General features: G+C 41.4%; 1 protein-coding gene across 3 annotated transcripts in view; it reads right to left on the bottom strand.

The window, feature by feature from the left end:
- The window catches only part of ANKRD12 (ankyrin repeat domain 12), a 70584-nt gene extending 51166 nt beyond the window's left edge, over nt 1–19418 (bottom strand). For all 3 annotated transcript variants that reach the window (XM_060775044.2, XM_060775046.2, XM_067467465.1), the window contains exon 1: nt 19173–19418. The gene's annotated coding sequence lies outside the window, so the exon portion shown is untranslated. The remainder of the gene's footprint in view (nt 1–19172) is intronic.
- Nucleotides 19419–23167: the final 3749 nt, after the last annotated feature.

Below are 23167 nucleotides of genomic sequence, written 5' to 3'. Positions count from 1 at the left end.
AGGGGAAATTTGAATGGAATTGAAAAATGTCTCTTATAAAAAATTTGCCTATAGAATCATAAAAACTCATTCCAAAGCAGTATTTTAAAATAATATTTTATAACCAGTTATGCTTCTTTATGTTAGTATAGCTGTTTGCTTTACAGAAGATCCATGCTATTTTATTGGCTGATATAAATTGTGGCTTTAACGTACTATAGAGCAGGGCTTCTTAAACCTTTTACAACCCTTCCCAATTTTTACATGACCCAGATATATAAAATAGGTACAAAAATAAAAAAAACTGACAATAAATCAGCATTTGCAAGACTTGCTAAACAGATGGATTTTTCTTTTTATATAGTACAACTCAAGTATTTTCTGCAGGGTAGTTGTTAAGAGATAGACTTCTAAAACAGCCACTAGGTGGGATGAGAAATCTTTTACTGTTGCCAAATTTCACATGACACCACACTGAGATGAGACCAGCAATAAAAGTATAAATATAATTGAAGGGGAAAAAAACTATTCATAAAGGTAAATATTCATAAAGGTAACTAATAGGCTTGTTTGATCAAGAAAAAATTTGGTTCTAAACTGGCTTCATTTCCAGGGGGCGCCAGCGTTTCGAATTTCAGAGGACTTCCGAAATTTAATATTTCAAAATTTTGAAATTTCCAAAATTTTGTTAATTATGGATCAATTCGTTAATGGTGGACGCGATTGCGCAATGCGCAAAAAACACCTCCAAATGGGACAGGGGGAACTTCTGAAGCATCCCTCTCCCTCTGTTGCTAACTGTTGGTGATAAAACTTACAACTAACAGAAACCAAATTAAAATAAATTCAGGATGAAATTAAAATACATTAAGTTAGTAAAAATACAAATTAAAATCACTTAAAATTAATAAAATAATAAAATAAATAATAAAATAATAAAATAAGTAATAAGATAATAAAATATCTCCAGGAGGAGGAGGAGGAGGAGGAGGAGGAGGAGGAGGAGGAGGGTGGGGAGGAAAGGCAATGCTGGCACCTTTTCTCTCCTTCTTTCCCGTCTTAATAATTACGAAATAATTACAAAAATTTGGAAAAATTGTTTCAATTCTTAATTACTCTTCACACTATTCCTGCATGGCTCGATATTGGATCGTAAGCTAATTTAAATACGAATTAATAACGACTTTAGAAACTAACGAACACGATCAAACAAGCCTAGTAACTAACATTGAAATTCATTTAAAAGCGACATACAAATGTTTTAAAAAGCACCATACAATGTTAAATGTCCACTTCAATCAGTTCCTAGGAACTTGAAAGCATTTTAAAAAAAACTTGCTGATGGCAGAAGAGGAAAGACAATGTCATCCTGATCTCTCTGGAGAAGGAGTTCTAGAGTCTGACAACAGCAACTGAGATAGCTCTTTCCCTTGTTTCCACAAAACGAGCCAGAGATGGTGATGAAACAGAGAGAAAGGACCCCACAGAAGTCCTTTGAGCTCTGATTGGTTCTTAAAGACAGGGTCACTCAAATAGCCCAGTTCAAAACCCCATAGTTACAGGTTATCATCACCACTTGAATCAAGCCTAGAAATGAAGCAGCAGTAATCAAACCTGTTGCAACAAGGGAGTTGTGTGCTCCTGTTAGTCAGCTGCAGTTGACAATCTGACTAGCTGATGTTTCTGAGCACTTTTCAAAGGCAGCCCCACATAGAGTACATTACAGTAATTAAACAGGATGTAATGAAATCATGTGATAATGTGACCAGATCCAAATTCTCCAGGAACAAACATAATCAACACACTGGCTTTAGATGTGCAAATGCACAATGGCCATGGAGTCAAACAAGAATTTCCCAGCACCATCCCCTGAGATAACAGTGCCTACAAGCCCCATCTCAGTGAGGCTATTTAGAAGAATAAATTGGTCAATGATACTGAAAGATCTAGCAGAATAAACAGAGACACGTTTCTCCTATCCTGTCCCTGGCATAGGTCACCTACCGTGGTCACCAATGCTATTTCTATCCCATAACCAGGGCTGAAACCAGACTGAAATAGATCTAGATAATCCACCTCATCCAAGAACTTCTGAAATTGAGAAGCCAGGGCTCACTCTAGTACCTTGCCCAAGAACAGGATGGGATGTTGCATACTATACTTATCCTGTATAATAGGAACTACAGAAGGCTTCTTCTTAAGAAAACTTTCTTCAGAAATAATGGAACCCTGCCTTGCTGCAAAGAGGCATTAATTACTCCCCTTACACCTTCAGCTAGTTAAACAACTCATGTGAGTCAAGAATCTCTAGGAAAATAATATTATTTGAGGATGGCCGATTCTCTCATATCAGAAGTGACTTGCAGTATATTCTCAATTTGTTTCTGACACGATAAAAGCTCTTGTTTACATTTTCAAGCTACATAAATTGAAACGTCAACACTGGAAAAGCAGTGGTCAAGGATACATCCACTGGACTGAATCAACTCTAGCATCCAAGTCAGAGCAAATCAGCAATTTTATCTGCTGATTGGTACGTTCTTCACAACAGGCTAGTTCATTATGAGACACTCTTCTTTGGACCAGACTATAACAGGTCACTGAATGGTTCTATGGTGATGCAATGGTAGAAGCCAAAAAGTATTTTTGCCACCTTTAGTGCTACCCCTAATGCCTTAGGCCCCTTGATATCAACTTTTTTTGGTTGGTTTCCTGTTAGCTTTATGTCAGTGTCACTCTAGTCAGTCTCACTTTTTTCACTTTTGCCAACTCCTCAGAAAACCGGGAATCTGATCTAGCCTCAGCATGGATATTGAAATCTCCCAGTATTATTATTTATTTATTTAAAACATTTATATTCTGCCCTTCTCACCCCGAAGGGGACTCAGGACGGAGCACAGCATATACACGGCAAACATTCAATGCCGGGACACAGATTCACATACAATACATAAACATTAAAAAACATTTGTCAAAATATTAAAATACACCATCCTAGCATTCCGCATCAAATCCAATTGGCCCTGTCATCTTTCCCACTGCCGCTTCATTTTTTTTCTGTCACTGAAGTTTTAGAAGAGTGGAACATTGTCAAGAGAGGCCAAGAGAGAACTTTAATCGATTACGTTTAAGAACTCCTAATATCTAATGAGGGCACTGCGCACCTGATAGAGGGAAATAATGTACTAGTTTTGTCCCCATGCTATTTAACATACACACAACACTGTTGGGAATTCTATATAAGTTAAACAGCAAAGGATATTGGGGTTTAGTGTCACCAATATGTGGATGACTCTATCTCTTCTTCCCGTCTAACTCCAAAGAAGCTATCTCAGTCCTAAGAGCCGCCGCAAACTAGCGTCTTGGGAGAGCAAACTGTGCCAGCACGACCGATGACGTCGAAGACTCCGCCTCTTTCTCCGCGGCCGCGTGGTTTTCCCTTTGCTAGGGCAGCGATGTGAGCGTACTCTTGCTGTTGAATTCTGTCAACAGCGAGAGTACGCTCGCATTGCTGCCCTAGGAAAGGGAAAACCATGCGGCCGCGGAGAAAGAGGCGGAGTCTTCGACGTCATCGGTCGTGCTGGCACAGTTTGCTCTCCCAAGATGCTAGTTTGTGACGGCTCTTAACCAGTGTCAGTAATGTCCTGGAGGAGGGCAACACACTGAAACTTAATCTAGATAAAACAGAGGTAGGCACTCCTGGTCAGTTAGGGGGCAGATCAGGAATAGAAATTCTACTTCATCTGCAATGTCAGGATTAAGCTTGGGTATACTTTTGAATTCATCCTTGAATAAAGAGTCTCGGGTTTTGGAAGTGTCCAAGAGTGTGTCTCCACAATTAATAATAATAATAACAATAATAATAATAATAATTTTATTTCTTACTCGCGTCTCCTCATGGCACGAGGCAGGTTACAGAACAATGAAAACACATAAAAACTGCAAAATCTCCACAAATACACATATTAAAACATACCTCTATAAAAGCTACACACCAAAATGTATCTCTATAAAATACATATTTAAAAAACAAAAACAAGAGATTAAACAAAGGGCATGCATTTAAAATTCATGTTTAAAAACTGTCTGAGTAGGCCTTCCGGAAGAGATAGGTCTTTACATGGTTTTTAAATTTCGACAGCACATTTAGCTGTTGGGAGTTCTTCTGGCAGGTCATTCCACAATCTTGGGGAAGCTGATGAAAAGGTCCTCTGTGTTGTGGTTGCTAGTCAGGTACTTGCTGGTTGGAGCAGATGGTCCCCAGAGGACCTCAGTGTGTGAGGCGGATTGTATAGGGGAAGGCAATACTTTAAATAACCTGACCCAAACCATGTAGGGCTTTAATGATCAAAACCAACACTTTGTACTTTGCCTGGAAACTAATTGGCAGCCAATGGAGTGACTTTAGGATAGGTGAAACATGCTCACTCCCAGACGTTCCTGTAACCAATCTGGCTGCCGTATTTTGAACCAGCTGGAGTTTCTGAACTTGGTACAAGCTAATGTAAAGCACATTGCAGAAATCCAACCTTGAGGTTGCCAGCACATGCACTACCATCTTCAGGTCCTCCAAATCTACGAAGGGGGGCAGCTGGTGGATCAGCCAAAGCTGATAGTAAGCACTTCTGACCGTCACATCCACTTGGGCTGACATTTGGAGGGACGGATCCAGGAGCACTACCAAGCTGCGAACCCAGTCTTTCAGGGGTAACCCCATCCAGAACTGGTTGACACACCTCCACCCCCAAATTAAGACCCCTGATGTCAAGCACCTCTGTTTTGTCTGAATTCAGTTTCAATTTGTTTTTCCTCATCCAACCTATCTCCTCCTCCAGACATCATTAGTTGAAGCTGTTTTTTAAGGCATGGAGAATATATTTAGGTGTCATCAGCATGCGGGTAATGCCCCACTCTATGCCTATGTATTATCTCTCCCAGGGGCTTCTTGTAAGTATTAAAGAGCATTGGGGATAGAATGACACCTTGTGGGGCATCACATAACAGCTCCTTTTTTGAGGAGCAGTTATCCCCAAGCACCACCACCTGGAACCTGCCTGAGAGGTTTGACCAGAACCACTACAGCACAGTGCCTCCGATTCCCAGCCCTTCCAGGTGTTCCAGAGGATACCATTGTCGATGGTATCAAAGGTTGCAGAGAGAGGTAGAAGAACGAATAGAGACACAAACCCCTTGTATGTATTGAGATGGAGATCATCCACTAAAGCAACCATAACAGTCGCAACTCCATCTCCTGGTCTGAAGCTGGTTTGAAATGGATCAAGGAAGTAATGTGTCATCCAAAACCACCTGGAGTTGGAGGGCAACTGCCTTCTCAATCACCTTGCCCAAAAAAGGAAGGTTAGATACTGGACTGAAATTATTAAGATCCAGGGGATCCAGGGAGGGCTTTTTCAGCAGCAGTCTAACAACAACAACAACAACCTTTATTTGTGCCCCACCCCCTCTCCCCAAAGGGACTTGAGGCGGCTTACAAGAACCAACAGATACAGAAAACAATATAATAAACAATAAACAGCAATAAACAAATATCATTTTATACAATTAAAATGACACAATAGTATAACCATTAATAAATAAGTTTAAAAGCTATTTGCCCTATAAAAAACAGTATAAATATAAACGCCGTTTAAACCAGTCAGTTCCTATTATCAAAATATCCATTATTATTAGAGTCTAATGGTCATTCAAGTTCTGTCCGTTAGGTAATCTTCTAGTCATTATCAAAAGCCTGCTTAAATAGCCAGGTTTTCAACTCCTTCCTGAAGGTTAGAAGAGTGGGTGCTTGTCTAATTTCCTTGGGGAGTGCATTCCAGAGTTGGGGGGGGGGTGTCACTACCGAGAAGCCCCTCTCCCTCATCCCCACCAACCTTGCAATTATTTCCACAGCTTAAAAACATTCCTTTGCTTTTTGTCAGGGACCAAACTGGTTGAGAATTCTGGGATCTCTCATTCAAAAAACTTAGGCTGATTCCAGGCTTCTCCCATAGCTGCTAGCAAGGACTGTGCTATCACTAGGCACCAGCTGCCTTGCCCCCTCTTGTGTTTTAGAGGAGTGAAGAACAGATGACAAAACAAGAAAGTTAACCAATAAATAAAAAAGAGGAGGACTGAAAACTGAGGCAGACAAAAGACAAAATGTTAACAGGCTCTGAAAGGGAGGGAGAAAGAAAGTTAGGGAAAGGTTGGAAGGCAAATTGATGGAAGAAAAAGAGTAGAAGAAAAAGAAAAGATGATAATAAGTCTAGGTGGAGAAGAAAAACAGGTATGATAAATATCTGTAGAAAGTTCAGGAGCAAAAAAGTGAGTGAGCTGGGTAGAGTGCTAAATGTCAAGATTTGTCAATGTTTGTCCCTCCAGAATAGTGATTCCCAACCTTTGGTCCTCCAGGTGGACTTCAGGTCCCACAATTCCTAACAGCTGGTAAGCTGGATGGGATTTCTGAGAACTGAAGTCCAAAACAACTGGAGGACCCACTGCCCTAGAAGAATAACCAGAACTTGATATCCTATATTTAGCCCATCACTGATTCGTAATACAGTAGTCTAGACAACTATGGATAAACACACCTAAGTAATTTCTCTCTTTCTTGCATACTCATTTACTTGTGTTCAAACTTTTCAGAAGAAACTCATAATTCTTTTTTTTTACTCTAAATCTGTCTACCACCAAGAACAATAAAGTTTTTTTTCATAATACTATTAAGGTATCTACCGTATAATCATACAATTTTGAAGAAAATGCCTAGACATGTGTAAAAATAACAATGATATAATTCCTATTCCTAGTGCTCCAGCTCTTTCATTATCATTCTACATTAGCTAATGTATTATTGACACTGGACAAATATACAAAAAATGGTTTTTACCACAATTCAGAGACGTAGGATTAATGCACTTTTGACAGGTATAACTTATAAATTAACAAATTTACAAGAATATATATTTATACACTATTCTTCTGCCCAAAGACAGATAGATAGCAGTGATTAAGCACCCACTTGTTTATTTAAATCACATTATGTTAGGATGGTTTTTACTTGTCCAGTGAACTGTACTAATTTGGAATATGAAATGCAGCTCTTATCCAGACTTGATTGGGAAAAGGTCAGATAAACACATTGGTTCTTACTTTCAAATAAATACCAGTAAAAATAAAAATGAGGTGTGCAACATTCACCATACTAAAAAGAACTGCTACTATTTGATTATCTACACCGCAAACTAGCTAGGTTCTTTAATGTAAGAGATTGGAGTGTTCATATGTACGTTCTTCAATGTGTCCAGCGTGATAGCTGCACAAAACATTGCAATGTTTTCTCACAGAGCATCCAATGTAGCAAGTTTCCTTCAATAAACATCATCCTTTAGGGACCCTTCCCCCCATATGTAGACATTGAGAGATGTTAGACCATGGTGGAAAATCAATAGCACCTCTTTGACCTATCCATTGTCCAGGTAGAGTTTCATCCAGATACATTCTGATATCTTGATGGTAGCAGGGTGGAGTGTCATCTTGTTGTAGGTAAAAGTTTTCGTCCCCATTCAGCTCTCAAATGACAGGTAAAATTGATGTCTGAAGCATATCAAGATACATCACACCAGTACCAGCAATTTTGAATTTATCCCGTATACACACAATTGTTAGACGTATTAGACATCCCACCATTGTCGCTGTACCTTGCTAATGTTTTCAAACTTAAAATAAACATCATAACACACTCTCACCCTGAAATAGAAATTTTATTTAAATTTATTCCAAAAAATATTGATGAGTAAAGAGTGTATACATTTTGGGAGGCCACTCTGTATTCTATATGTTCTGTATGTTCAGCGGGCAGAGTCTAGAATAATTTTAATGCAATTCAAGAATTTGAAATTACCTTTACCATTATTCTTACAATATCAGTTTTTAGTTTATTTCCATAATTTGATATAGTCCTTCTACTGGAGCCTAAAAGTATGTAGATACTTCTTAGTTTAGCTTTAAACAAATTGTGGCGCAGCTAGCTGAGTGTCAGCTGCATTAAGATCACTCTGACCAAAAGGTCATGAGTTCGAAGCCAGCCTGGGTTGGAATGGGTTTCCAACCAATTGTGTAGCCTGTTGCAACCTTTGCAACCCGAAAGACAGTTGCATCTGTCAAGTAGGAAAATTAGGTACCACCTTGTATGAGGAGGCTAAATTAACTAATTTATGAGGCCATAAAAAAAAAGACACCAGCAAAGCACTCGAACAAAAGCATGCAGGGAATGCGGAAGTACTTCATCAGTGTCGCAGATGGGACGATGAAAGCGACAGCTCCCCTGGCAGCCAGAAAAAGCTAAATAGCCTCTGTGTATGTCTGTATATGTTGTATGTCAAATTGGCATTGAATATTTGGCATATATGTGTACAATGTAATTCGCCCTGAGTACCCTGCGGGGTGAGAAGGGCGAAATATAAATACTGTAAATAAATAAATAAAATAATAAATAATTATTATACGTTCAACACATGCTGATTACAAGTTGATTAAAATAATTTGCAAAATTATTTTAAAATGCAAATCCTACATTTTATTTTATACATATTATTACATATAAAAATTACAAAATAAAAATTTTAAAGATATAAAGAAACTCAACTTTCTAACCAAATCATGGAAGTTATGATAGTTTTGGATGGACCAGGGGTTATTCCACTAAGAGGGGATAGCACCACTGTTGTCTAAAGGGCCTCAGCTTCCACCATTTTCCATTCAAAAAGGTCAGAAGCAGTGCCATGGTGGAGAGAGTAAAGGGGCCAGTGCATCTTTTAGGTTTTCCCAGGAAAGACTAAGCCTTCACCTTTCACCATTCTACTCAGAAAAGAGAATGCTTCTTTTTTTAGAAGAGTTAAGGTACAGTACTTATACCACCCTACAAAGATTTCTGACTAACATTTCTTTTTCCTCACATAAGAGATTTTATGGTTAGAAAGAAACACTGTGTAAAACAGAAGTTAAAAATGGAAGACACTCTCATATGAAAACTCTACCCTAATAATATCCATTAGGCAAGATCAACAAAACAGCCTTATCTGGAATGAAGTTTAGAACCCTTTCAAGACAGGCAAGCAGCACATTTATAAATACCAACATTATCAGTTTATCATGCTACACATCTATTACAATAAGTTAGAAAGAAATGTGTTTTCATAGCACATTAAAGGCAAAAAAGGCAAATCTAGGAAATATGCTAGTATAAGAAATAAAGTTGGAAATCATATTCTACAAGAATTGAGACATTCAAGGAATAAGTTTTCCCCAGTTTTGAATGGGTTGATAGATGATATTATTGAACCCCTCCATGGTCTAGACAGCATCATTTACTCTGATGCCAATCAGTCCCTGAAAGGTGGGATGGAGCTTCTCCAGTTACTGCTACTGAGGAAGTGGCTGATTTCACTCCATATGAGAGTTCTTTAGTGAGATAATCTATATGCAACAAACTTGTCCCAGCTGAAGCACTGTCTTCATTGCCGCAGCTTTGGCTATCCCATGTTTTCTGCATTTGAAAAGGACACAAGATGAACAAAGTACTTGATGTAATGGACCAAGAAGGGGATCCCCACTGTTATTTCCAGTTTCTGACTAGACATAGCTGTGAGGTTCAGACGGGAAGCTTCTGTCAGTTAGTGGTTTCCCATCTATGCTATATATATCTGTTTGGAAATATTCCATTCAGTTCAGGTAAGCGGGTTCAGGACTACAATCTAATTCTGCTACTTAAATACACTAGTGCATAATTTGATCAGTACATGTGTCTTGTTTGTAATCTAAAAAGAGACCTTAGTTCTTAATACTGTATTCTTCTAATACTGAATTAATCCCTTTCTTTGGCCAAGATCCAATAGGGTATATCTGAGGACAGAACTGTTTCTGTCAGCAGAATAAGGAGGGGGCTAGACTCCTTTCACAACTGTAGCCTCCTATGCATTCTGATCCAGAAGGCTATGAAACCCTCCAGAACCAGTTTACAAGTGACATTAATGATTGCGGGGGGGGGGGGGGGGGGAGAAATCTATTAAGCTTCTGCTGTTAGGTTTATGCTAATGATAGCATATGCAACAAACCAGCACTCTGAGGTTTCTTCACTTATTTTTACATCTGATCTACGTTAACTGGCAATCTTGCTTTTCCCCAACCTCTCTATTCCATCTTCTTCATTTTTTCCACTCTTTTATTTTTACCTTTACGACACAAACAAGAGAGATGTTTAAGTGCAGTATCTACACTACCAATTATCTACTGAACCATGAACTTTCCACTGTAAAAAGACACTGAGTTTACTAATTCTCCTATTAAGTTATGTGTTAGTTTTCTCTGTTCTGAACAAATTGTAGTTTGCTTATTGGAACTAGGTAAATGAAATTGAAAGACACAGCTGTATCAGTATACAATATTTTTTAGCACTGTTGATACTGATAGAAAGAGGATTGTACATTAAGGTTTCACAGATTCAGTCTACATCATCATATATATCATCAGTAAATTTTGGTTAGTACAGACTATAAAGGAAACGCTAAAGACCGCTCAAACTTTTGTACAGTGGCTCTTATTTCTCATGCCAGTAAGGTAATGCTCAAGATCCTGCAAGGAAGACTCCAGCAATACATGGAACGAGAGTTGCCAGATGTACAAGCTGGGTTTAGGAAAGGCAGAGGAACAAGGGACCAAATTGCCAATGTCTGCTGGATAATGGAGAAAGGCAAGGAGTTTTAGAAAAATATATATATTTGTTTTATTGACTATTCTAAAGCCTTTGACTGTGTGGATCATAATAAATTGTGGCAAGTTCTTGGTGGTATGGGGATACCAAATCACCTTGTTTCTCTCCTGAGAAATCTGTATAAGGACCAAATAGCAACAGTAAGAACTGATCATGGAACAACAGAGTGGTTCAAGATTGGGAAAGGCATACGGCAGGGTTGTATACTCTCACCCAACCTATTCAACATGTATACAGAACACATCATGCCATGTGTTGGGCTTGACGAATGCAAAGCTGGGGTAAAAATTGTTGGAAGAAACATTAGCAATCTTGGATATGCAGATGACACCACTTTGATGGCCCAAAGAGAGGAGGAGCCGAGGAGCCTTCTAAACTAGGTGAAAGACTAAAGCACAAAAACTGGGTTGCAGATAAACATAAAAAACCCCAAGATTATGGCAACAAGAATGATTGATAACTGGGAAACAGAGGGAGAAAACGTGGAGGCAGTGACAGACTTTGTATTTCTAGGTGCAAAGACTACTGCAAACGCAGACTGCAGCCAGGAAATCAGGAGAGGCTTACTTCTTGGGAGGAGAGCAATGTCCAATCTTGATAAAATAGTGAAGAGTAGAGACACCACACTGACAGCGAAGATCCGCATTGCTAAAACAATGGTTTTCCCCATAGTCACTTACGGATGTAAGGATGTAAGTCACTTACGACCTTAGGGAAGGCTGAGCGAAGAAAGATAGATACTCTTGAATTGTGGTGTTGGAGGAAAGTTCTGATAGTGCCTTGGACTGCCAGAAGATCCAACCAGTCCATACTTCAGGAAATAAAGCCTGACTGCTCATTGGAGGGAAGGATAGTAGAGGCAAAGATGAAGTACTTTGGCCACATCATGAGAAGAAAGGTAAGCTTAGAGAAGACAGTTATGCTGGGGAAAATGGAAGGAAAAAGGAAGAGGGCAAGCTGGATAGATGGCATCCTTGAAGTGACTGGATTGACCTTGAAAGAGCTGGGGGTAGCTGTTATAGCTAAGTTACAGTCTGGATAATATATATGAAGTGGCCACTCTAAATAAGAGTAGTCAATAAACTCTTACTATTCTTGGGGTGTTGTGTGGTTTCTGGACCTTATGGCTGTGTTCTTCGGCAATACACATAATATTCTTATTTAGCTTTGGTCCACCAATCATGATAATGATCACAAAGCAAATAAAACACTGCACTTTTTCTCCAATACAACACTGAGTCTATGAGATATCTTGCTTTGAGTTACTGAGTATGGCTGTCAAAATCTGGATGGGGATTTAAAAATTTTCCTGGCCTGTATCAGGATTGTATATATTGCTAAAGCTTTCAATTGCCATAAATGCTCACCTACTTTGTGACCTAAAACATCAAGATTAATCTACCAGACCATAAATATGTTTAAATTAGTCAATAGCAATTTCAAACATATATACTGGTAAAATGCAACATACTTATGGTTAAGAATCATGATCACAATTCCAGGCCCCTGGTAATGATAAATCTAAAGAAACAGTGGCTCAACAGCAGCTCACATCTACATTGTTCTAACATTATGGCTGTTCTGTCGCCACTGGGTCCGAACAAAATGTCTTTATTCTACAGGACGCACACTTTAAACCCAGTGGGAAGCCGGGGTGCCCGAAGAGAGATTGTTAGAGACTTCTAGAAGTAATGGGCTTTAGAGTCTTTAAAAGTACAACAAAGTCTTTATTAAGGAACAAATCTTCAACAATACTTCAAGGCTTTACTATTCTAGTCTTTAAGAGACTGGCACTAACTTGGTTTAACTGTACTATCTCAGCATAAGGAAGAACTCTTTATAATCCCTCCCAGGCCGCTTTCTATCTATGCCTAGTCGGCGTGGGTGCTGCTACCGAAATCCACGTGCATCTGGGTATCGAGCAGACCTTACCGGCTGAGGCTTGAAGATATAGCAGCCGGAGTTCTGTGGTTCTACGATGCTGTCTAGTGGGAACTTCAGGTCTGTTTTCCCCTCTGGTGCTGTGAGGCTGAGAGGCTATGAGCTCTCAGCCAGAGCCTTTGGGACCTTTTCCTTCCGTATCCCTGGAACTGGATGGTCACTGGATGACCCCTGGATGGTTGCTGGATGGACCCCGGATGGCTGTTTCTGTTTCCCCGGAAGGTTTTGAGGAATGAAGCCTTTCCTACGGGACTAGCTGATCTGCGTCCTATAGACTGGCTTCCTTGTGTGACTGACTGAAAAATGGCCCCTTCCCTCCAAAAACTCAAGAAGGGGCGGGACCAGGGAACCTAACTATAATTGGCAGGTGGCTTACCCTATGGTTGCAGCCTATAACAGGAAGCCACCCTGCCGCAAAATCCCAACCCTGGGATTGCAAACAAACATTAAACACAGCAAATAAATCTGGAGCTCCTGGAACAGCTGTTCCAGAACAATGGCTATGCAACATGAGCTTGCCAAAGATACCTTGGTAATCATAACTTCATACCTTTCTGCCAACAAAATATTGGAAACATTGTGTAACATGATCTATGCCACAGGTTAGGAATATGGACACTGCCAGTATTTGGGCAGAACAATTAGGGCAGTGTATGTTTGTTTACACTCTTTGCATTCGTCTTCAAAGCCTGCTTCTTAAGAGTGATTTATACCAATTTGCAATGCAAGGTCAATGTTTCAAGAATGTGAAAAAATATATCAGTGTCAACATAAACAATAAAACTCTCATATAGAAGACAAACACAAACAACAACGGCTCATTCAACCACAATCCTAAAAACATCTTCCAAAATCCTATACCCAGGACAGAAAGAAGCTAATACAGATTAAAATTCTGCATAATAATCACATTATAAATTTGTGTGGCCTGGTTGACAAAATTCTGGGCTTTATATTTTAAAGTAATCTTTGAGTAAAAACTGGCTAGAAAATGTTCCCTCCTTCACTTTAGATTTTGGAGTCTGTTTTCTTCGGTGAACTAGTGGCTGTAAGTGAACTGAATGTGTATGGAAAGGAACATCTAAAATATTGTGTCTTCACAAAACAACTATTCACTATATTTGGTATCAGGATTCACATGTTAGATAAGTCAGTAAACTAGAGGAGGCTGCTGAGAGTAATTTGCCCCATGGCATTGTGTGTCCAGGTTCGCTTACACAAGTTCTGTGCATTCTTTTACTGAATTGCTTCTTAACATTATAAAACATTTATGGCATCTAGCAATCTATATGTATTTGTGAGCACCAGTGTTGCAATACAGTTAGCTGAGATCATTTTCTTTAACCTTCCATCACAAGCCTATAGTTTCATTAAAATGCTGGTGGATCTTACAGGGGCAAGGATCTGTTGAAGGTCATATATGGATACTAAGCATCAAACACTACAGGATCCCAAAATGTTCTTTTTAATATAAATATTCTATTTTAGCTAAATAGCACATGGTTTTCCTACTTCTCTTAACAAAAACAACAAAGAATACTGTGGCTCCTTAAAGACTAACATATTTGTTATAGCATAAATTTAAACTAACTACTGTTCCCTTTATCTATCTTAACCCGTGTATTCGGTATATATACAAAGGAAGTGAGAGGATGGAGAGTCTGTAAACCATTAAGCAGGAGAGATATGAAATAAAGAAAGTTGCCAACGGAATATGTGTTATGAAGTGTGAAAGTTTCTTTCTCTAGCAGAGTCTCTAGCTGAGGCCAGATGGCCATCTGTCAGGGGTTCTTTGATACTGAGTTCCTGTATGGCAAATATTTGAGCTGGATGGCCCTTGTGGTCTCTTCCAACTCTAGGACTCTAAAACTATGATAACTACATTAACAGTGGCATTCACTAAACATGCATGGCAATACACAAATTGTTCCAATGCGGAGGTAATTGAGACATGTAGTACGATTTTTAATATTTGATATTTCTTTTTTATTGTTCCATGTGAATTTACATTTATATATTATTTGTGATTTATCAAGTACATTTTCTTATTTAAAAACATGTTAACAAAAATGTGTGTGTGTGTGTGTGTTGTGTTTCGGGACCCCTGAATGGATTAATAGGCTATCTACAAAAGCCTATGCTATCACTTATTTTTCTCTATTAGTCTTTAAAATGTTACAAGATAGCTTTGTATACTGGAAAATGTTGTGTGTGTTATTACTGGGCTGCAGTGCCTTACCCTATTCAGCACTGATGAAGCCAGTCTCTACACACAACATAAAAAGGACACAAATTTGATATCAGAAACAGCAAAATTCAAAGATGAGGAGACATTTAAAACCTATCTAAATTTAAAAACTTCTTTTCCCAATCTCTCATGTGGCTTCAATAAACTTTTAAAAACCCACATTTTGTTGTACTAAGCAGTTCAGCATTTCAAGTATGTCTATGTTAAAGTCCACTAACTGCTCCATTACTAATCACTGTTATAGTACTTATCATTGTATTTTCTGGATTTTAGGTTTTTCTGATATCATTGATTACCATTCCTGTAATTATCCATAAGTGATACCTGTAACTCAGAAAATACCTCACGCATATGACCAACTAGAGAAGAGCTTTCCAAACACATATAATTTCATGATACAGTAATCCAGTTTTACTAAAAATCAGAAGTTTAAACAACCCTTATAAAAGATATGAACACAGACATAAATTGTAATAGCGAAATGTATGGGATCACATTAAAACTTTTCATTTGTATTACTTTAAAATATATATAATTTATGGCTTATTTCATACAGATTTAAGAGCTTTCTCCTTATGTTCATGTGACACACCTACACACTGATACCGACACACAAACGTGCCATGACACACAATTTGTAAAGCTCTAAACAGGTGTGCAATCCATTACAAACACCTCACAACTCTTCGGTATTAAACAGTGAAACAGGAATATTAGCACTAGCAACAATTAAAACAGAAGGAAATACACAAAGTCCACATACAGAAGAGTGGGTGCATAAAGATGAATCAATCAAGCAGAATAATAAAGCTGTTGACTTAGATGAAGGGTTAGAAGGCATGATCATCAAGTTTGCAGATGACACCAAATTGGGAGGGATAGCTAATACTCCAGAAGACAGGAGCAGAATTCAAAATCATCTTGACAGATTGAAAACATGGGCCAAAACTAACAAAATGAAGTTCAGCGGGGAGAAACGCAAGATTCTCCACTTAGACAGAAAAAAATGAAATGCAAAGATACAGAATGGGAGATGCCTGGCTTGACAGAAATATATATTAAAGAGATCTTGGGAGTCCTCATGGACAACAAGTTAAATATGAGCCCACAATGTTATGCGGCAACTAAAAAAAGCCAATAGGGTTTTGGCCTGCATAAATAGGAGAATAGTGTCTAGATCAAGTGACGTCACATGACCCCTCTATTCTGCCTTGGTCAGACCACACCTGGAATACTGTGTCCAATTCTGGGCACTGCAATTTAAGGGAGACGTTGGCAGGATAGAATGTGCCCTGAGGAGGGTGACAAAAATGATCAAGGGTCTGGAGAACAAGCCCTATGAGGCAGCGTTGTCCATAGACACCTCCAAGGTCATGTGGCCAGCATGACTGCATGGAGCGCCGTTACCTTCCCGCCGGAGCGGTACCTATTGATCTACTCACATTTGCATGTTTTCGAACTGCTAGGTTGGCAGAAGCTAGGGCTGACAGCGGAAGCTCATGCCGCTCCTCGGAATCGAACCTGCGACCTTTCGAATCACAAGCTCAGCAGCTCAGTGCTTTAACCCACTGCGCTACTGGGGGCTCCATGGAGGCATGATAGCCATGTATAAATATGTGTGGGGAAGCTGTAGGGAGCAGACTTGTTGTCTCTTGTCCTGGAGACTAGGATGCAGAACAATGGCGTCAAACAGCAGGAAAAGAGATTCCACCTGAACATTAGGAAGAACTTCCTGACTGTGAGAGCTGTTCAGCCGTGGAACTCTCTGCCCTGAAGTGAGGCGCAGACTCCTACTTTGGAGAATTTTAAACAGAGGTTGGATGGCGATCTGTTGGGGGTGCTTTGAATGCGATTCTCCTGCTTCTTGGCAGGGGGTTGGACTGAATGGGCCACAAGGTTTCTTCTAACTCTATGATTCTACGCTTCATATCAATTATTTTCTCCACAGATCAAAAGGCTCCTATACAGCATCATCTGTTGCACCGTGCTAAGATAACTGAAGCAATTAAACTGGGCTGTTACTCAAAGACTCTGCACCACAAATCTAAATGAAAGGCACAACAGAGCTCTTCCCCTGGAGCGCTAGGAATGTTTTTTTAAATAGAACTTGCCACTTGACTAGGGACCACTTGACCTGGGACCACTGTCCAACATTAGTACCAAAAAGGTTACAAATCAGTTTCTGGTCAACTTTAGATTTGGTTTGGTTATTTGGGGTGCTGATTCAGAAAATTGCATTGGATAGACCTCATCAGCTCTAGTTTCTGATACAGAACATATGCCATCCAGTAGTTGATCTTGTTGTAACCGTGTAGTAAGGGTGAGACCGCAGACCATATTTTAGTTCTTGGGGACCACTGGTGGTCCATGAACCACAGGTTGGGAACCACTACATGAATTCCGCAACAGAGCTCTTCCTCTGGCGCGCTAGGAACACTTTTTACCAGAGACCACTTTGACCAGAGACCACTCTCCAACATTAGTACCAAAAGGGTTTTGAATCAGTTCTTGGTCAACTTCAAATTCAGTCTCGTTATTTAGAGTGCTGATTGAGAAAACTGCACTGGATAGAGCACATCAGCGCTAGTTTCTGATACAGAACACATGCCACCCGGTAGTCGCTCTTGTAACAGTGTAGTATCCGCAAGGCCACGGCCCATATTTTAGTTCTTGAGGACCACTGATGGTCCACGAACCACAGGTTGGGAAGCACTGCACTACATGAATTCCGCAACAGAGCTCTTACTCTGGCGTGCTAGGAACACTTTTTAAATAGAACTCAATATTTGACCAGAGACCGCTTTGACCAGAGACCACTCTCCAACATTAGTACCAAAAGGGTTTTGAATCAGTTCTTGGTCAACTTCAGATTCAGTCTCATTATTTAGGGTGCTAATTCAGAAAACTCCACTGGATAGACCACATCAGCGCTACTTTCTGATACAGAACACATGCCATCCATTAGTCACTCTTGTAACAGTGTAGTATCTGCGAGGCCGCGGCCCGTATTTTAGTTCTTGGGGACCACTGGTCGTCCACGAACCACAGGTTGGGAATCACTGCGCTACACGAAGTCCACATACAGAAGAGCGGGCGCATAAAACTGAATCAATCAAGCGGAATCATAAAGCTGTGCCATACCAATTATTTTCAACACAGATCAAAAAGGCATCATCTGTTGCACCGCGCTAAGATAACTGAAGTGATGAATCTGGGTTGTAAATCACAGATTCTGCACCACAAGTCTCAATGAAAGGAGCAACAGAGCTCTTCCCTTGGAGCGTTGGGAACGCTTTTTAAATAGAACTCGGCGCTTTCTCTCTTTTTTCTTTCTTTCTATCCACAGCAGACGTACGCCAAGGCACGGGCACGCGCATGCGCGCACACCCAAACACACACACACACACACACACACACAGAAGAACAGCAACCACCGCCTCTTCCTTTTCGAAAGGGCTGACAATGCCGCCCTCCAGAGAACTCCCTACTCTCGTGCATTATTATTATCGTTATGACCGAACGAGATTATCTTACACACAGAGAGAGAGATAAAACCCAGGAAGCCTCAACGTGGGGCGGGGAGTACGAGAGAAAACACAAGGAGGGGAGGAAAGGGGAGGGGAAGAGGGGGGGGGGGCAGTGACAGCGGCAGCCATGGCTCCAGCTGCAGCAGGAGCAACAAACAGAGAATGCCAAGGGACGGAGGGGGGCTTTGCGGGGCAGCAAACGGGATGACAAGCTGGCATTTGGGGGGAAATGCTGAAAAGGGAAGAGGAGGAGGAGGAAGAAGGCGTGTCAGGGAGACCTCAGGAAAGGGTTGGCAGAGGGATTGCGGCGTGCCTCCATTACGAGGAAAGGCAGCGCAAGAAAGGAGGGAGGGAAAGGAAAAGGGGGAGTGTTCTCTCTCTCTCTCTCTCGCTTCTCCAATAGCTTCAGACACAAAGCGGGGCGCCCATGTTTACCACAAGCGGAGACACCCCATATTTCTTGGTTCTGGATAAAGAAAAACACGCATACACTCACACACACACACACGACCCTGGTGGCTCTTCTTGAGGGACTTTCGCCTCATGAAGAGGTTAGAAAGGGAGCCCACGAGAGAGAGGGGGAATGACAGCCACGTAGACGCGGCACAAGGCGAGGAGGAAGCCCTGACAGGCGCCCGCCCGCCCAACCGTCGCTGTGGCCTCTCCCTCCCCTCAGACAGACCCTGCGAAGGCTTCGTCTCCTCCTTACCTTCTTCTCCCCTCGTCGGAAAAAAGGGAGCCGTGCTCCTACTCCTCGCTAGCCTTGAAGAAGCGACTCGCGTTCGGGCGACACTCCTTCCTTCCTTGCCTTGCCTCTTTCCCTTCCCCTCAGCTCCGTCGCCCTCCTCCTTCCTCCTCCTCTTCGTCCGTCAGAATGTCGGTTTGTGAGTAAGCCTCTCCGATTGGCTGGAGCGCCGCTCACGTGACCGCAAGACGGGCGCGAGGGGGGGGGAAACGGGGCCGGCACGCGCCGTCGCCGCCGCCTCGGACGTTAAAGGGAAGGGTGAGCGCGAGGAAGAGGAGGAGGGAGGGGGAGAGAATGAGGAGGCGGCGCGCGGGCGCTTTCGTCACAACTCCCCCCCTCCCTTCCCTCGTCGCTTTCTGTAAACTTCTTTAATACACAAATACTTTGGGAGGAAAGGGACTGGGAGGGAGAGAACGCGGCCTTCCCTTGGCACGGGGTGTGAGGGAGGAGGCTGCGTGTGCCACTGCGCAGGCGCGTCCATTCCCCTCAGTTTCTTCTTGGGTGGCGCGGCTGGAAGGTTCTGGAAAATACGGTGGTTCGCTGCGGTTTTCCTCCTTCCTTTCTTTCCTTCCCTCTCTCTCTCTCTCTCTCGAGAGAGTACACGGGCTTGGCTTCTTCGAGTGACGCGGATAGACAAGCGAGGCCTCTCCGTCCCGGAGCCGCCATCCGTTGAGGTGACTCCCTTCCCGAGGGAAGGGCTTTCCGGCGACGGTGGCGCAGTGAGTTTTAAATAAACACCCGAGTGCGCATGCGCTACTGGCCTTAGGCGCTCCGCTGCATTTTAATAGAAGAGAGGAATGGCTTCAGACGAGACGAGGGTCTCTCTCTCTCCCCCTTCGAAGACTGCGTTGTATCCTTGCTTTGGAAGGGATAGGGACTGTTTAAAGTCTATACCAGGTTGGACATTTTAAAATGAAGAGGCAGCTTGAATACATGTCGTTAAGACGACTGACATATTGGACTGTGAACATGAGCTTAGTTCCAGAATTAAGTTGACACTAATGAGGATTTCAGTGCAGTAATAGTAAAGGTAAAGGTTTTCCCCTGACATAGAATCATAGAGTTGGAAGAGACCTCATGGCCCATCCAGTCCAACCCCCCGCCAAGAAGAAGCAGGAAAATTGCATTCAAAGCACCCCCGACAAATCGGAGCCCCTGGTGGCGCAGTGGGTTAAACCCCTGTGCCGGCAGGATTGAAGACCGACAGATCGCAGGTTCAAATCCGGGGAGAGGCGGATGAGCTTCCTCTATAAGCTCCAGCTCCTCATGCAGGTACATGAGAAAAGCCTCCCACAAGGATGATAAAACCAAAGAGCCGGCGTTGTCAGTAGACATCTCCAAGGTCATGTGGCCGGCGTGACTGCATGGAGCTCCCTTACCTTCCCGCCGGAGTAGTACCTATTGATCTACTCACACTTGCATGTTTTCGAACTGCTTGGTTGGCAGCGGAAGCTCACGATTCGGACCTGCGACCTTTCGGTCAACAAGCTCAGCAGCTCAGCGCTTTAACTCACTGCGCCACTGGGGGCTCCATAGTGCAGTAATAGTTGCGGATATATTCCTCGCCACCCAAGCCGGGGTTTAACATGCAGGAAGCCCCCTCTTATTTGAAAGTAGAATTAGTTGAAAACGAACCTGGGTTTTTATAGCTTGCAAACGCATTTTGGGCACTGAAAGAAGCAAATACCACACCATATATATATATATATATTACTAGTCTAGAGCTGCTCAAGAAATGTACATGCATATTTGCCTCATGTCCATGTCAGATGGTGTGATGCTTGCAAAGAGCTCTAGAAAATGTAGTGTATTTTATAATAATAACACTTTATTTATGTTCTGCCCTATCTCAGGGCGGCTCACAGTACATATATGCAGCAAACATTCAATGCCATTTGGACAGACAGGACAGGACAGACAGAAAGGAGGTATGTTGTGTGGACGTGCAGCTTTTGGCGTCTTTGGAAGTTGTGCTCAAATCCAGCCACAGGGGGTGCTATCACTCCCATCTTCTATAATGAGTCATCAGGACTTCCTCCTTCCTTTTGGTTGCCAGCATTTTCTGGTCTTTTTCTTTTTTGGTGTTGTAAAATACCTCTCCCGCTTTTTAGCGGTACGCAATTTCTCTACTTACAGCTCTAAGCTGTTTTTGAACTGCTTAGGTAAACTGAGTTCATAATTTTGGTTCATAATTTTAATTCATAATTTGAGCATGATAATTTAGTTAAAACCTAACCAAGTAGTAATACAAACAGTTTGAAGGTGGTTGTCTACCTAGCGGCGCAGCAGGTTAAACTGCTGAGCTGCTGAATTTGCTGACTGAAAGGTCGGTGGTTCAAATCCGGGGAACAAGGTGAGCTGCTCTAAGCCTCAGCTTCTTCCAACCTAGCAGTTCGAAAACATGCAGATGTGAGTAGATCAATAAGTACTGTTCCGGCAGGAAGGTAAGGGCGCTCCATGCAGTAATGCCAGCCACGTGATTTTGGAGGCATCTACGGACAACGCCGGCTCTTCGGCTTAGAAATGGAGATGAGTACCACCACCACCCCAGTTGGACACGATTAGACTTAATGTCAAGAGGAGACCTTTATCGTTACTATATGCCTAATGTCCATGTCAGATGGTGTGATGCTCGCAAAGAACTATAGAAAAGTTTGTGTATTTTAGTACTTCATTTGAGTATGATAATTTAATTAGTTTCAAGGTAAATCTTAAACCAAGTAATAGTATTGACAGTTTGAAGATGGTGGTCTTTACATTCAGATGGTTATTCCATATTTTAATGGGAGAGAATAATAAAATGGCATTATAAGAAAGACAGAAAGGAAAAGCAAGCTGTGATTGTTGTAAAGTGGTGGGGTTAAAAAAACCATGCAGTTAGTAAATTTGCCAAGCTGAGAACATGGATGAGAGAAGTCAGCACTCAACATTATCAAAGGCATTTTCCAGGTTCATTTTGGTAGGGCTTTACTGCAGACAGCTAACAAATTTAAATGGCAGTTTTTAATTCTCACCCCCCTCAAGATAGTTGAATTCAATTTAATGATTAAATACAATACATTTTTTTTCTATTTTGATCATCACAAGCAGACCTGTAGAAGCCCCTGGTGGTGCAATGGGTTAAACCCTTGTGCCGGCAGAACTGATGACCGACAGGTCAGTGATTCGAATACAGGGAGCAAGGTGAGCTCCTGTCTGTCAGCTCCAGCTTCTAGTGCGGGGACATGAGAGAAGCCTCCCACAGGATGTAAAACTTCCAGTTGTCCCCTGGGCAATGGCAGACAGCCAATTCTCTCACACCAGAAGTGGCTTGAAGTTTCTCATGTCACTCCTGACATGACAAAAAAGCAGATCTGTGTTTGATGAATCTGGATAATAATAATAATGTGAAGTAATGATTTCACACTTAAAATGAAATCCAGACTTAGTTGATAATTCACTTATTTATTATAGGGCAAATTTATGGATATCAAAGATTGCCTAATACAGTATTTGTTATCTGAATCACGGGTAATGTCATTACCATCTCCTTTCTTAAGATGTAGAGGAAATGACGAGTGAGAACAAAAACTGATGTCATGTGAATCACAGCTTGAACAATACCGGTTGCTGTGGTAGTGGTTTAGGGCTTAGCTTTCTTGGAAGATAACACACGGAGATTTGGAGTATCCATGAATCCAGTTGTGAACATCTTCAAAGTTGTTTGAAACTTCTGAAGACCTATCAATCAATATTCTGAAAGGTTCTACTGAATTTTACACTGCAAGTCATCCTTCAATTGTCTCCCAGGTCTAGACTTATGTTTATGAACAAGCGTTTGGTTAAACAGTGCAACCGAACATAGGAAGACGGTAAATGGAACATAGGAATGGCACAAGGATTATGAGATCGGATCTGATTTCACTGAGGCGCTATGTTTGTTTTATGTTGTTTGTTAATTGTTGTGGATGATGTTGTTG

This window comes from Anolis sagrei, chromosome 4 (assembly GCF_037176765.1).
Source record: "Anolis sagrei isolate rAnoSag1 chromosome 4, rAnoSag1.mat, whole genome shotgun sequence".
In the NCBI taxonomy this organism is placed as follows: domain Eukaryota; kingdom Metazoa; phylum Chordata; class Lepidosauria; order Squamata; family Dactyloidae; genus Anolis; species Anolis sagrei.
This window is presented reverse-complemented; position numbering and strand designations above follow the sequence as displayed.